At 42.1% G+C, this 16,969-nt stretch overlaps 1 protein-coding gene across 1 annotated transcript in view; it reads right to left on the reverse strand.

Annotated features, from left to right (window-relative positions):
• Positions 1 to 16,969, reverse strand: part of MACO1 (macoilin 1) — a 78,777-nt gene that overhangs the window by 24,598 nt on the left and 37,210 nt on the right. The window lies entirely within an intron of this gene.

The following is a 16,969-nucleotide window of genomic DNA, read 5'->3' on the forward strand; positions in this document are numbered from 1 at the left end:
TTTCCTTGCATGTAATCAACCCAGTTCAAACGCCTCGCTCCATTTATGATCCCCCAAGCACTGCCACAGGTCACCCCTGAGCACAGAGCCAGGAACAGCCTCTGAGCACCACAGTTATATTTAAATAGTAATTTTAGAAAGTTGATTTCTAATTTTTATTTCCTCGGCGCCATATGCAGCAGTGCTTGGGGGTTACTCCTGGCTGTGAACTCAGGGATCACTCCTGGTGGTATTCAAGGGACCAGATGGGGTGCCAAGGTTTGAACCTGAGTCAGTTCTGTCCAAGACAAGAGGCCTGCCCAATGTACTATCTCTCCAGCCCTTACTAATTATTAAGAGAAAAAAAAATTTTGGGGGGGGTCACACCTGGCGATGCTCAGGAATTACTCCTGGCAGTGCTCGGGGTCCATATGGGATGCTGGGAATCGAACCCGGGTCGGCTGCGTGCAAGGCAAACGCCCTAGCCGCTGTGCTATTGCTCTAGCCCCCCCAAAGAGAAACATTTTAACAGGAGTAATCTAACAACTAAAAGAATTAAACTCAAAGATCTGAGAGATGGTACAAAGATTCAGGCACTTGCCTAACGTGAGGTTGCAACCAAGACACTGGTTCAAATCCCAGTACCACATATCCCTCATCACTGCTGCATGTGGGATTCCCCCAACACCTCCGCTCACCTCTAAATAATTAACTTCATGCTTTAAGGGCCATAGAGATAGTACAGTTAAGTAGGGCACATGACAGACCTGGGTTCAAACCCTGGCACCCCATAAGGTCCCCCAGCACAACCAGGAGTGATCCCTGAGTGCATAGTCATGAATAAGACCTGAGCAATGCCAGGTATAGTCCCAAAACCAAAAATAAGAAAAGTTCACATATTCATCTTAGGAAGTTAAATCGGAAACATATCTGTATCTTGAAGCATACCTGGTAGTAAAACAAAAATACAGCATTCAAGTGTCAGTTTTTAGTTTAAAGGGATATAATTTTAAAGTATCTGAAAAGGTAAGGAGATAATATTTAAAGAAGTAATCATTAACTCTTGTGAATTACACATTATAGTGGAATGACTTCACTTGAAAGTCTGAAATTCTCCAATGGGTACTGCCAATAACTTCATGGATTTATGAAATCTGAAGATGTATGAGGCTTTACAGCATAGGAAATTTAAGGCGCTGGCCAGTATGCAAGTCCTGCAAGTTATGAGTCAGGACTTCACCTAGTGATGATTTAGCACCCCAAGTACTCCGAGTCACACTTCATTACTACTCCAGAAAACCACCCGTGTATTTCTATGGGAGCTGTCTTGAACCCATGGCCCATCAGGAAGATAAGTTTCAACTGCAAACATGATGGCCTCTTGTTATCTGTATTGCAAATCATAATGCCCGTAAGTAGAAAGAGAGAGAGAGTAAGAGGGAAATTGTCTGCCATAGAGGCAGAGGGAGGTGTGGGATGGGGGCAAGGGGAAGGATACTGGGAACATTGGTGGTGGAAAAAGTATATTGGTGGAGAGATGGGTGTTCTATCATTGTATGACTGAAACTCAAACATTGATGTTTTGTAACTATAACTCACAGTGATTCAATTTAAAAAAAAAGTCTCAGCTGATTCTCTCTCTCTAAATTCTAGAGTCAGCAGTGACAGAGATGCTGTAGGCTCTGCATGACAATGTATGGAGATTGCAACTTGCATGCTTTATAAGGAAAGAGTTTCAGGGGGCTGAAGAGACAGTACAGCAGTAGCAAGTAGCAGACCCAGGAGTAACCTCTGAGTATTGCTGGGGGTGGCCCAAAAATATGAATGAGAGAGGGAGGGAGGGAGGGAGAAAGGGAGGGAGGGAAGGGGAGTGGGAGAGAGAGAGATAGAGAGAGAGAGAGAGAAAGAGAGAGAGAAGAGATTTCAGAAGATCATCTCCAAAGTATATAGTCAAAGCGACTGAAAAAAAAATGGGTTTTTATAACCTGTCATACCAGACAAAGTGACTCACTACTTGTTTTCTAGACATTTTCTGCTTTAAATTATACTATTCTTCCAGGAGGAATGGCCTTCAATTTTCAAATATCCCCCATTCCTCAGTTAAAAAACAGAAAAGGGGCTACTAAAGTGCCAGTACAGTACTAGGATGCTTGGCTTGCATGTGGCTGAGCAGGTTTTGTTCCCTGGCCCAACACATAGTCCCCCGAGCACTGCCAGGAGTGATCCATGAGCACAGAGCGAGGATTAAGCACTAAGCACAGTCAGGTGAAGCCCCCAAACAAACAATAAAATGAACCAAACTCTCCAGCATGAAGCACTGACCATGGGTCTGAAGTGCCCTTTCCTTCTGAAATTCGAAAGCCCCTGGTGCTTCTTATCTGGCACACTGAACCACAACACTGTTGCTTTTTAATTTGTTCTGGTTTTTAATTAATTAATTTATTTATTTTTGCTTTTTGAGTCACACCCAGCGATGCACAGGGGTTACTCCTGGCTCATGCACTCAGGAATTACTCCTGGCGGTGCTCAGGACCATATGGGATGCTGGGAATCGAACCTGGGTCGGCCACGTACAAGGCATACATCCTACCCACTGTGCTATTGCTCCAGCCCCTAATTTGTACTGATTTTTAATCTTTGCCTGTGCATGCATCTTACTTATAAAAAGATAACTAAGTTAAACCAGGAACTAACTGTGCTCAAGATTAGAAACTGGGATTATTTCTAGAGTTTCTTCCAACAGTTATAGACTAATGTGGTCCTTGAGTCTGTGTCCACCTCTCAGTTTTAGAATAGAACAGGATCAATGTTATAACTTATAAAGCTCTGGAAACAACTTTTATACAGCAGGTGTCAGATATTTAAATAATGACTGAAGAAGACAGGAGTAAATGAGTTTTTACTTATCGAGAGGGCAGGTGCACATGAAAAGAATGAATGAAGAGCAACTGCTTCATCTTGGTAAGTACCTAATTCCATTTGGAGATCCCTTGGTACACATTAATCATACAAGACAAGACTTGTTTACAGACCACACAGCTGTCGATGTGGAGAGCTGAACTCATTAATCAAAGCTTGGTCCCCAGAAGAAATATCATTTACCTTCTCCAACAACTCTTCCCCTCCCCTTTCTAGGTCATTCACACTAAAAGGATGGCTGCACAGATCTTTCATATGAAAATGTGAGTGTAGGGCCAGAGCGATAGTATAGAGGTTAGATGCATGCAGTCAACCTGTTACACTACATGGTCCCCTGGCTACTGCTGGGTATGGCCCTGGAGGTCTCTGGCATGCTGGGTAGACTAAGTAATCCCTGGCACACAGCACCCAAGAATATGAATCTATTGATGCCCTAATGTTGAACTGCTAGCCCAGTTGGCTGATTTCTGACCAGGAGTGGCCTCTGGGTCTTCCCCTCCCCACAAAATGTGAATATATTCCATCTTTTATTTTGAGAGATGGGGGGTGGGAAGCACTTCCAGCAAAGCTAAGGAGTTACTATTCCTGACTCTGCACTCAGAAATTATTCCTTCCTAACTGTGCTCAAGGGACATATGAGATGCCTGGAATTGAACTCAGGATGGTCATGTGCACCTTCTCTGCTGTACTATGGCTCCAGCCTCAAATGTATTTCATTGTGAGGCCTACACTAACTCCAGGCTGCTTCAGTATATTTTATAAACCACAGCTTTGGAAATGATTTTAAAAAAGAAAAAAAAAAAAAGCTGACTACCGACTCTCAATGTGACTACAACTGCTTACCAGGCACAAGAATGGTGACTAAGTGAAACCATATTAGTGTACCTTATGTTTCCACTCGCTAATCTGTCAAACCCCAAAGGCAAATACATTCACTTTCATTAAAGAGAGCAAACAGACAGAAAAGGAATTCTAGAGGCTTTCAATCAACAGGTCAGTTAGAAAATATGAAGCAATTTCCCTTCAAAAATAAAGCTATGAGTGCTAACAAGCTATATTTTAGCAATATGGCACATTGGTTAGGTTCATAAGCTTGTACCGAAAGTACTTAAAAAGGTTCAACTAATTTTGAAGTAATGCCAAGCCACTGAATCGTCCCAGGTAGACTGGGCTGAGAACTCTGGGACTGGGTATTCCCAGCCTTATCAAAAGGCCCTGCAGCCGCCCCCTCCCCATACCCCACATCCTCCAGCTTATAAATGGCATAGCTCTGCAATTATCTCAAAGAGAAACCAAGCCGCTGAATCATCCCAGCCCCACAGTGACTCCTCTGAATTTCACAGTAGGCACACAACAAATTTGATGAGAAAGTTGTGTAGGAGCCACTAAGCTCAATGAGTGAAAACAACACAAACGGCTCCTCAGGCAATGTCGTTAATAAAAGAATTGTGAGATATAACAACTTTCTGCTGTGAGATATAACAACTTTTTGGGCTGGAGCGATAGATAGCACAGAGGGTAGGGCATTTGCTGTGCTCACAGCTGACCCAGGTTCAATTCCTCCATTCCTCTCGGAGAGCCCAGCAAGCTATCGAGAGTATCTCACCCGCATGGCAGAGCCTGGCAAGCTACCCATGGCATATTCGATATGCCAGAAACAGTAACAACAAGTCTCACTTGGAGACGTTACTGGTGCCCGCTTGAGCAAATCGATGAGCAATGGGATGAGAGTGATACAGTGATAACAACTTTCACAAATTTTCTTTTATTGGGCCTGAGTGATACTACTGCGGGCAGGGTGTCTGCCTTGTACATGGCCAACATAGGTTCCATCCTCAGCAGCCTATATGCTCCCCGAGTACCGTCAGGAGTGAATCTTGAGTGCAGAGCCAGGAATAACACCTGAGCACCACCAGGTATGAATCAAAAACAAAAACAAAATTTTCTATAAGCGAACCTTAAAAATTTTTTTCATTAGCCATTTGTTTTAACAAGCAATAAAAAGTAAATTATTTTGTGCCTGCTAAGGGGGCAAGCTTGGGGAATAGGTGGGGAAATGGAGATACTAGTGGTAGAAAGGTCACACTGATGGCAGCATTGGTGTTGGAACACTGCCCGACACAACTATATTATGAACAACCTTGTAAATCACAGAGTTTAGGTAAGTTTCAAACATTAAAAGAATAGTGTAGAGACACGAAAAAGAATCTTGGAACCAAGCAGCTCACTGCAGAGACGCCTCCAGACTTTGCAACAGGCCACTTCCGCCAGGCTACTCCAGACGGGAGCAGGTGTTGTCCCCCTGCCTGCCCCCTAGGAATCCCGGCGGCCAGCATCTTCCAGAACTCAATGAGAAGCCCAAGTACTTGGGAGCAGTAACGACAAACACTAGGTCTCATGGGACACAGGGGAGGAGCCGGTCTCTCTCATCCACCCGCCCCGATGGGACCCTGAGATGACACCCATGAACTGCATCCGGCTACTATTTAAGCTCCTTAAAGGCCATGATGCAGAGACACACAAAAGAATCTCAGAACTGAGCAGCTTGCTGCAGAGATCTCTCCAGACCCCAATTGTTAAAATTTTAGAATTCCAGGACAGTGCGGCTGTCAGAGACATCATATGCTATTCATAACAAGCAATACAAAATAAATTGTCCAGCAGTGCCTTTTTGCAGGCTTGAGTGGTGGTGGGAAAATTCCAAACAATAATGGTGGGACCAGTGTAGAAATATTGAATGTAATCAAAGTAAAGAGAGTATTGTGGAAATTGTCTGCCACACAGGCAGAGGAAGGGTTGGGATGGGGCGGAATACTGGGGATTTTGGTGGTGGAAAATATGTTCTGGTGAAGGGATGGGTATTTTGATCACTGTATGACTGAAACTCAAACATGAAAGCTTTGTTACTGTATCTCATGGTGATTCAATTAAAAAAAGGGGGGGGAGAAATAGTGTACTTAAAAATGTTCATATCTATTTATAAAGTGCCCCAATTTCAGACATTTATTTATATAAACTGGAGGTACAAAAAAAGCTTTAAAGCACGTTGCAGCATTATATATTTTTGTATCTGACTGGCTTGCAACCATTTAAAAAATTGATAAAAAATGTTCAATGATACAGGATATTTTTTATGATAGCGAAATAGACAAGTTCTGAAACATTTGAGAAATTTAAGCTCCACTTTGTAAAAAGGCTATGTATGCAACAGAAAAAAGATTGGAAGGATATATATCAAGAGAGTGATTATTTTTTAACTCACCTCAAAGTTATATATAATCAACATGCATAACATATTTTCAATATTTTATTATTTTATAATTAGAGAAAGACTTTTTATTTTATTTCACAGTGCCAGGGATCGAACCCAAGGCCTCATTACATAAAAGGTAATCTACATCCTTGACCAAGAAAGATTATTTTTAAAAGAGGCCATTAATCTGTTTCTGTGACATTTCAATGTTCACTGTTATTTTTAGATTTGCCCATGTCACAAGTCAGTTTCAGAATGATCTGGAAGTCTTAGGAAAAATCCACTTTATGAACACTTACTTTATAAATGGTTTATCTCACGCCATTAAAAAAGGGGGATCATAACTTATTTTCAGAAGTAGGCAATACCCAAGTTCCACATCTTCCTGGCCATCAGGCCTTCCCGGCCAGCAAAGTCCTTCTGAAACTCAGTTTGAAAGCTAAAAAGTTCCTCACCCTGTCTGATTCCCCTTAAAAAGATCTCTCTGTCACGTCACTGGCCAAAGGAAAGCAGACACTGCTCCTACACCACGCCTCAGGGTACCACATGTTACAAGGAATGGTGTTGGAAAGTTCATATTCAAAACCAGCTGCCCTGTGAAATCTGATAAACGAGTGTCCATGTCCTGAGTTTGGGTGTCATCTGTGCTCCAAGAACACAGAAGAAGACATTTTGGCAGAGAAGTCACCAGTCCTGAGCATGTAAGGCCTAAGCTGCTCCGTACCATTTAAGGCTGGAAGCAGACCACAGCCCAAACAATCCTTATCAACAATGCCGTTCCTTCTTAAAAGGCTTATGGGAAGGTGTGGGGTTTCAATCAAACAGAGGGAGGTTCAGCAAATCAGTGTTTTCCAGTAGCACAAAGAATTTTTAAAAAGCCAAAAGATTACAAAAATGCAAGGTATTTTCATGGGATTTATCAAATAGTGACTAATAGAAAAGGTCTCTTATAGGACTTATGCTTTGACTATTGGGGCCTGGGTACGGTAGGACACAAAAAAGAAAGAGACAAGAAAAGTTCCTTGAAGAAGTAAGCCCTATCTGGCCCATAAACACCTCCTCTTTCGTTTTGGAGCAGGGGAGGACGCCTTCCACACAGGGCCTCAGGGGGCTCAGAAGCCACTTCCAGTTAATGTGCTGCCTGGCTTTGCAACCTGAGTCAGGACTCAGGCACAGATATGCAGTGCTTCAGGGTTAGAGTCTCTCAGTGGTACTCAGGGACCACCAAGGCTATACCTGGTGGTGCAGGGGAAGGGGGTGGGGAGGGGGCTGGGGAAGGGCAGGAAGAGAAGGCAGTGCCAGGGGCTGAACTCAAGACTAAGTGCATACAAGGCTTGTTCCAGCTATCTCTCTGGCCCCCAAAATAAGTTTTTTCCACTAGAAGATTTCACATAAAGATATCTATTTTTGGCATCTCCTCAAAATACTAGTTTTAGCAAGACTGAGCCTATGATGACCATGGCAACAATTGGCTGTCCGGTTCTAAAGGGTACATGCTCCCAAACTTCCAGATGCAGTATCAAATAGGAACGATGCCAACCCAAACCTGCCTCCTCATGCTGTGCTGTCCTTCTCCTGTAGATATCTGAGTCCACAATGCCTGATTAGAGTCACGGGAGGGAGTAGGCAATGAGTAGTCCTTTCCATTTCATTACTCAGAGTTTCTGTTTCAAATCTATTATGACATTCACCTAACAAAGGTGAGATGTATCTTAGGAGAGAGAGAAATTGTCATTCTTTCCTTAAAAATGAAACTACATTTGTTTTAATCCTAAGAGACCCAGTTGTCTTGAAAAAAGGTCTAAGAGATCCCCTAGAGATTTACAGACTGACATATACCCACACTGGCTGTCAAAGTATTCCAATAGTCAGTTTCTAAATGATAGCACAAGTAACATTTAAAAAATATACTTCCCTTTCCTTGTAGTACCTCCCCTCAAGGAATTCACCTCCAATTGATTCCTTTAGTGAAAACTTCAATTTCAATTTCAATATGCCGCTGGTTAACTGGTTTAGAAATTAATGTGAAGTTTGCAGTAAGTAGTTTCTTCTGAATTGTAGTGAGGAAACTTTCAAATTGTTTAAGGAGAAATTTCTTGTTTTAACAAGTCCATAACACATGTTTCCAATTTGGGTTTTCGTTTTGTTTTGGTTTTTGGTGGGGGTACACCCGGCGATGATTAAGGGGTTAATCCTGGTTCTGCACTCAGGATCACTCCTGGCTGGATCACATATGGGATGCCAGGGATTGTACCTGGGTTGGCTACATACAAAGCAAATGTTCTACCTACTATACTATCACTCTAGCCCCACACGTTTTTCAATTTGTATTTTCACCAAATAATGTTATTTTATAATTTATTTATATTCAAAGCACAAATGATTATCTTCTTTGATCACCTGGATGGATTAAGTTCATGAATTCCTAGTTTCTAAAATGTTGGAGGAACAGCACAGAGTTAAAATGCACTCGGTGTGGTGACAACGATGCTTTGAATCCGTCATCACATATGGGTCCCTGAGCACAGTTCCGGATGTAGCGGCTGAGCAATGCCACGTGCTGCTCAGAAGTTACAAAATAAAGTGCTACACAGGTTTTAAGCACAAAGTAGCTAAGAATAAAATTTGTCATGTTCCCGTTAATTTCAGAATATCATTGTTGTTTAATTCACTGTGATGGTTAAAATAAACTCATACTATTTTGTGAATTAATTAGCTCTATTAATAAACTGAGCTAACCAAGTAAAACCTGTAAGTGCCTAAAATATCACAAGCATAGAAGGCAAGGCACACTGGGAAAGATGATGAAACAAGGAAAATGAAGATTTCCTTCATGTTCTTGGCTGGTAAGTGACCTGTACCTAAATTCCTTGGCTCTGAGGTACAACCAACCCCACTACTAGAGCAAATGACTTTTTTGATAGTTGTCCCTAAAAGGATTTTTGTTACAACTTCCAGAAAGTTTTTTTGGGGGGAGCCACACCAAGTAATGCTCAGGAGTTATTCTTGGCTTTGCACTCTAGAATCACTCCTGGCAGTGCTGGGGGACATGTGTACTGTCAGGATTTAAACCCGGATCAGCCACTGTACTATCACTCTGGCCCCGAAAGTCTGCCCTTTTTTGACTCTCTTTCATTGTTGGTGGGAATGCTCTAAAAAATTTATTTCAAAGGCATATTTACAGGTAGAACAGATCTTATCTAAAGCATAATTTCCTTAAATAATGTATTGTTTCAGTTATATATATGCGTGTGTGTATATATATAAATGTATAATTTGGAATTTTTTTTTGTAAATTAAAAAAAATCACAGATCCCCAAAATAACAAATGTTTGTCAGTACTGGAAGATGCTTAAGTTTACTGTGATGGAGCACAAATTTTCCCACAGTTCTGATTTTCTACCAAAAGCATGCATATTATACACATACACACACACACACACACACATATACCCACTTGTTCAGTGAGAACATACACATATGGGTCACACTTTTGGGTCACACTCAGTGATGCTCCTGGCTCTGCACTCAAGAATTACTCCTGGCAGTGCTCAGGGGACCATACGGGATGCTGGGGGATGGAACCCAGGTTGGCCGCGTGCAAGGGAAGTGCCTCCCCACTGCACTATCGCTTCAACCCTGAAAGCTTATATTTTATCAAAGCAATGGGTACTCCCACATGTCGATGGTTCTTCCTTCCTTCCTTCCTTCCTTCCTTCCTTCCTTCCTTCCTTCCTTCCTTCCTTCCTTCCTTCCTTCCTTCCTTCCTTCCTTCCTTCCTTCCCTCCCTCCTTCCCTCCCTCCCTTTCCTTCCTTCCTTCCTTCCCTCCCTCCTCTTCCTTCCTTCCTTCCTTCCTTCCTTCCTTCCTTCCTTCCTTCCTTCCTTCCTTCCTTCCTTCCTTCCCTCCTTCCCTCCCTCCCTTTCCTTCCTTCCTTCCCTCCCTCCCCTTCCTTCCTTCCTTCCTTCCTTCCTTCCTTCCTTCCTTCCTTCCTTCCTTCCTTCCTTCCCTCCATCCCTCCCTCCTTCCTTCCTTCCCTCCCTCCCTTTCCTTCCTTCCTTCCTTCCTTCCTTCCTTCCTTCCTTCCTTCCTTCCTTCCTTCCTTCCTTCCTTCCTTCCTTTCCTCTCTTTCTTTCTCTCTTTCTTTTTGTTTCTAAACCTGGTTTCTGTCATATTTATCACTGTACTAACTCTCTGGCTTAGAAACTGATAGGAAATTCCTGGAAAATGTTTTCTCCTTTACCCTCAGGCTCTCAAGTCTCCAAAGACAGAATTATATGAATTAAATTATAAGTAGTATTTTGGGTGTATCTAAAATAAACAAATGCATTTAGAGAGAAACAAGCGAATGAGCATTTCGCATAGTGCAATTTGATTCAGATTTCCATCTTCTTCTGGAGAGAAAAATAAAAAAGCTCTTCCCCTCTTTTATGGCTTCAAACTTTCTCAGAATTTGTTTCAGGCAGTGTCTGCACCTCAGGGTCTTCCAAGTCACAGTGAGTTTCCCAAGCGGTTTTAAGCCTTAGATTCCATGAGGAGTGGCTCTAAGCTATCTGAACTGGCTGGACCAACCACGTTAGCCCTAACCAGAGTTGAAGTCTCAGAGACGTAAAAGACAAGTTTTGATTGGCAAGGACGAGTGAGGTAGGAGGAAACAAAACAAAAATTAACTGTAAGAGTCAGGTGCACAGGCTGCAAGCTGGTGAGCCAATCTGGCCCATGAATACATCCTGTTTGAATATTCTACATACGATGTAAAACAATATTTTGGAGGATCAGTGCTTCTGAGTAATGCTCGTGGGGACCCAGGGGCCACTTCCAGTAATACTCTGCCTAGCTGTGTGGGCCTAACAGTTCAGGACTCCGGTCCAGACATGCAGTGCTACTCAGATTTAGTGCTTTAAGGCCACCAGCCCAGGACCCTACCCAGTGGTTCTCAGGAGTCACCAGGGCTGTACGTGGTTGTACTGGCAGGGGGACATGAGATGCCAGGGATTGAACTCAGGGTCTAGTGAATGCAAGGCTTGAATTCCAGCCCTTTGAGCCATTTCCTTGGGCCCTGGATGGTCCCCTCTATTTAAAGATAGGAATGCCCTTATAACTTTGACAAGAGTAAGATTTTTTTTGTTGCTGAGAGTGTTTCTTATAGTAGTCAGTTTTACATGTCATTTCATTGTAGTATATACCTAAAATCAGCATATTAATTATATCTCAATAAAAATAAAAATAGGGCTGGAGCAATAGTACAGTGGGTAGGGCATTTGCTTTGCACGTGGCCACCCCAGGTTTGATTCTTCCCGGCATCCCATGTGGTCCCCGACCACTGCAGAAATAATTACTAAGCAGAGTAAGGAGTAATCCCTGAGCATTGCCAGGTGTGACCCAAAAATAAATAAGTAAATAAAATTTAAAAAATTAAAAAAATAAAAATTTATTATTGTGTGGAACCCGGGGCTGAGACCTCCAAGCCTGCTCGGATCAGAACTGGGCCTCTTCCACCCAGATTTCCCATTTTCCAGTAGCTAGGCGGTCACACCCAGGGACTGTCCCCGGTGCCGTGTAATCCCACCAACAGCCAACATCCAGAGACTTAAAACCAAGCTCCCAGGAGAGCCTGGCAAGCTACTGAGAGTTTCCTGCCCACATGGGAGAGCCTTGCAAACTCTCCATGGTGTATTCATATGCCAAAACCAGTAACAATGCTGGGTCTCATTCCCCTGACCCTGAAAAAGCCTCCAAAGTTGCATCATTGGGAAGGACGAGTAAAGAAAGGCTTCTAAAATCTCAGGGCTAGGACGAATGGAGACCGTTACTGAGACCGCTGGAGAAATTCGACATCAATGGAATGATGATGATGATGATGATGATGATGATAATGAAAAATAAAAATAATTTAAAAACACTTAGAATAGCATCTTACTGAAGAAAGTAAATTTATTTTTAAACTACAAACATATCTTCTATAGTAGTTATCTATGAGAGCATAATTCAAGTTCTAATGCCAATCCTTGAGCCTAAGTCAACTTGAAAAACCATAACAAAAATATAAAACAGTAAAATAAAGCAGGTTGATAAAAAAACAAAACAAACAAACAAATAAAAAGGCCCAGTATGGTATAACAGAAAGAACAGAAGGTATGAAACTTCAGTTCTGGTCCTGGCACTTAAGCTTGAGCTGGTTCATCTGTACTAGTCATTTAATCTTAGGGTTCATTTACCTCACAATTAAATGACAGGGTGGGAGGACAGCTGGTCTATATGTCTCTTAGATCTCTTGCCATTCAAAAAAAGAATCATACTAAATTCAACTCAGTTTTATTACATGGTTCTCTACCAAGCAAACTGATATATTTCTTTTTTTCTTGGGGGTGGGGCAGTGGGAGGGTGCCAAATGGTGCTCAGAAGGTCTGCGCAGGGGCCCAGAGTTAAATTTTACCAACAAAGAAATTAAATGTAAAGGCCTGAGGATATGATGCTGCCCAGCCCTGAGGTGCTTGGGGGCCTCCAGAGCTGTACCAGGAGATGTTCAAGGGACACTGTGGTTCTGGGAATGAAACCTCCTGGGAATCTATTTGCTATATAATCTCCCAGCCCCCAGATTTTCTTTATGACTCTTCTTCACACCAGGCAGAATTCAACTTTTAAATAATTAGGACTAAGTCCTAAAAATTACTTTAAAATGAATCTTCTTAGATGCGGAAAGTAGAATGGAAATAAACCAAGATGAATTTTAACTTCAACTTCTCTACAGAATAAGGATCACTTTACATTTTGTACTCAAAGTTTTAAATTCTCTCCCTTAACCAGGAAACTGAAAACAAGTTAACAATCACCAACAAGAAACCTCACAGTCTTGGACTATATTTGAGAGGGAACTTTGTGCCAAGTGCAAACAAAACTGTTGGCTCTTTTGCTTACAGGCCTTGAAACTGCAGGAAAGTGGCTTAGGTATCACACCCTGATCTGCTTGATCTTAAGACTATTAAATGATTGCACAGACCAACTACGGAATATTCCACACCAAATCTAAAGTTCGGAAAATGATTTTGATATAACTTACATTAAAAAACCAAACCAAACCAGGACTTAAGGCTGGTGAGGCAATATAGCTGGTAAGGCACTTGCCCTGCACATGGCCGACCTAGATTTGGTCTCCAGAACCACACAGGGTCCCCGGAGTCCCACCATGAATGATCCCTGGGCATAGACCCAGGAATAAACCCTGAGCACTGCCAGGTATGGCCCAAAAACAAAGAAAAGAAAAAAGTAAAATACAAAAACTACACAAACACTACTCTGACCACAACTACATAGTGAATATGAAGGGGCTTGGGGGCTTAGTAACAAATTTCAGGAAGCCATAAAACCAATATATGATCTAAAAGATAGTTTCTATTCCTGGCCCTAAACTGAATGCTAGAGATCCAGCTCAAATTCTAAGGCCAGGACCCATCAAGAAACATTCAGCAGGAACAAAGGCCCTGTTAAGACTGAACAAAGACCACCAGAATTAGAAGTCCTTTCTTGTTTTACAATGTCCTAGCAACAGACTATTATATACACAGAAAGCCCTGATCAAGGCAGCTTGAAGTGGCCTATACATACAGATTTGCAAAAGCAACTCCTGCAAACTCCATTCTGGATCCCTCATATCCCTTACTTTGTCTGAATATGTAACAAATTTATTTACCTTAAGGGACTCTTCTCTCTCTCCCCACATCCCCCGCCTCCTCTACCATGTTTCTTTTTTTTTTTTTTTTTTTGCTTTTTTAGGTCACACCCAGCAATGCACAGGGGTCACTCCTGGCTCATGCACTCAGGAATCACCCCTGGTGTTGCTCAGGGGACCATATGGGATGCTGGGATTTGAACCTGGGTCGGTCGCGTGCAAGGCAAACGCCCTTCCCGCTGTGCTATCACTCCAGCCCCTCTACCATGTTTCTTAAATAAAACTAATTCACTTCTCATCCTCTCCTGTAATTCTGCAATACTGGACAATGAAGTAAGGAAACTCAAGTGATTAGGGATGACCTTTCCTTTTCCCATAAAGAGCATAACCTTGCTTCAGCCCAAGAATCATGGCTCTCTGAAAACCTACGTGGTAAGGACAAACCCCAAACTGTGCCAATCACGTGGGTCTCCAGAAGCCGCTTGTTGGATGCTTCAGAGAGACTGGCGTACTATCATATCCTCACCATGCACAGGCTCTCCTGCCAGTCCTGATCGCCCAGGGCGCTTCACCAACAAGCAGGGGTGCACACTATGGCTTCCCACATACTCCACCCACAACAAAAAGGATATACAAGACAATTTTAGCAGCTAATTGTGTTAGATTATTTTTCCCTTTATCAACCTCAATTAAAATTTTTCACCTTTTTTTTTTCACACCCTGCTATGCTCGGGCATACTACTGGCTCAGAGAATCACATGAGTTGCTGGAGATCAAATCCAGGTTGGCTGCATGTAAGGCTCTCTCCAGCCCCAATTTTTCACACTTCAATTATTTTTAAATTGGCCAATGAGGAAAAACACTAAGTACACATCATTTTAATTTATAGTATTTTTTTCTAGCCCAGCATTTAGTTACAATAATTGATGTTCCTCACTGCATTTTTTTGTTCTTGTCAGAACTTTTTCCATGTCAGGACGTGAGGGTGAGCTGGCTGTGACATCTGTCACCACACTGATTGCCAGGGTTGATTCAGCTGATTTGGCTGGCTGGGGCTGGGGAGTGTCCCCTTCCTCCCTCTTTGCTCCAGTGTGCATCCCTCCCAAAGCTACACCCACAGTCCCTCGGTCGAAGAGGATGGCCTTCCCTGAATAGAGATGGACCATTCTTCAGTCAAGGACATGTGAGTAGCTGTGCTCCACTGCTAGAACCTCCAAACAAGCTCTCAGAATTTTTCTCATGTCAGAAGAAAAAAAATTTTGGCCAAAAATCATGTCTGTTTTTAAACATCTTGGATAAAAAATTCAAAAATCTAGTGCTTAAATATGATAATTGTTAGTTATGTATTTCTCAAATCAAAGAGGACTTGCAAATTCCAAAATCTGCCCTGGAAAGGTTCCTACTGAAAATAATTGTTACAGGTTCCCCTCTTCCTCCATTTTCCCTTAACTATTGCAATCTATCCAGTACCTTCTCCTGCCCGCCCACTCACCCTTTGGATGTCTGGGGAAGTCAGACCCTTCTCCACTTGGTTCTTTGCCTGTAAGTCATTCATTAATTTAACAAACACTCACCAAACACTTAAATTTCATATTTATATATAAAAAGAAGAGATTCAGCTCCTGCCCACTGCCTTTAAAGTCTAGTTAGAGGAGAAAAAAACAAAAACAAAAACGCTCAAACCAGATTGGCCATGTGCAAGGCAAGAGCCTTACCCTCTATACTATCTCTCCAGCCCATTGGTTTCTTTTCTATTTAAATTAAATTTCTATATATATTAGGGGAAAAACTGTCTTCTATTTTCCTCATGAAACAGTACATCATGAACACATGAATACTTTACCACACTGTTCGATATGGTCCAAAACCATGATTTTAAGAGCTTGTCTAGAAGTTCAAATAAGGGAGTATGGCTACCTATATACCCTCTCCCTAAAAAATGGGCTGTCCCTATTCAGGAAAGGCCATCTTCTTCAACTGAAGTCACAGCTTCTGCAGGGAAGCACAGTAAGGATGGAGGGAGTATGGGGACAGCCACCTAATCAGCCAGGTCAGCCAAATCAACCCTGATCATCAGTGGGACAACATATTACAGCCAGTTCACTCTCACATCCTCAAAAAATGATGACGTGAGGTTGGAGAGCTACTAAGGCAGATAAGGTATTTGCCTGCACACACTGACCTAGGTTCAACCCCAGCACCACATATGGTGAACCCCACCAGGAGTGAACCTCGAGTGCAGAGCCAGGAATAAGCCTGCACACAGCAGCTATATGTGGGCCAAAAACCAAAAAGAAAATTTTAAAATTTGTATTAATTTACTAATTGGAACTACCAATTTACAACTAATGGAACAATTTATTTAAAATTTCTCCCTTGCATTAACATTAATTCCCTCTCGGAGAGCCCGGCAAGCTACTGAGAGTATCTCAACCACACGGCAGAGCCTGACAAGCTACCCGTGGCGTATTCTATATGCCAAAAACAGTAACAAGTCTCACAATGGAGATGTTACTGGTGCCTGCTCGAGCCAATTGATGAGCAACGGGATGACAGTGATACAGTGATTAATACTACTGTATGCATGTTGCCTAAACTACCATAATAATGAAAAACATATATATATATAAATATATAGAGAGAGAAGTAAAAAACAAACAAAAAAAGTATTCCCTATTTATTTTTCCTTGTTGTTTTATTTTTGGTGGGGGCAAACCCAACAATGCTGAGGGCTTAATACGGCTCTGTACTAGGGATCACTCCTGACAGGGCTTAGAGACCCATACAGTGTTCAGGGTTCAAACCTGGGCCAGATGCATGTACAGCAAGCACCTTACTCACTATACTATCTTTCCAGTACCCTTATTTTTTATATTATAAGTGGAAAATAATCCTATCGGAATTTATTAAGTTATTTCAATATTTTGAATTTAGATATTTGACAAGTATTTCCCTAAACAGTGTGATACTTTGTGGCCCTTCAGATCAAGGCAGAATAACACATCAGAGAAGAGGCATTCCATCAGCTGTAGGCACAAGGATAATGAACTCACATCATCACCTAAGGTACCAGAAAACTGTCCATTTAAGTCCCTGAACTTCTCTAAAGGCAGACCTGGTAACAGAGTCAATTAACATCACATCTGGCAC

The sequence above is a fragment of the Sorex araneus genome, chromosome 5, assembly GCF_027595985.1.
Source record: "Sorex araneus isolate mSorAra2 chromosome 5, mSorAra2.pri, whole genome shotgun sequence".
Classification (NCBI taxonomy): Eukaryota; Metazoa; Chordata; class Mammalia; order Eulipotyphla; family Soricidae; genus Sorex; species Sorex araneus.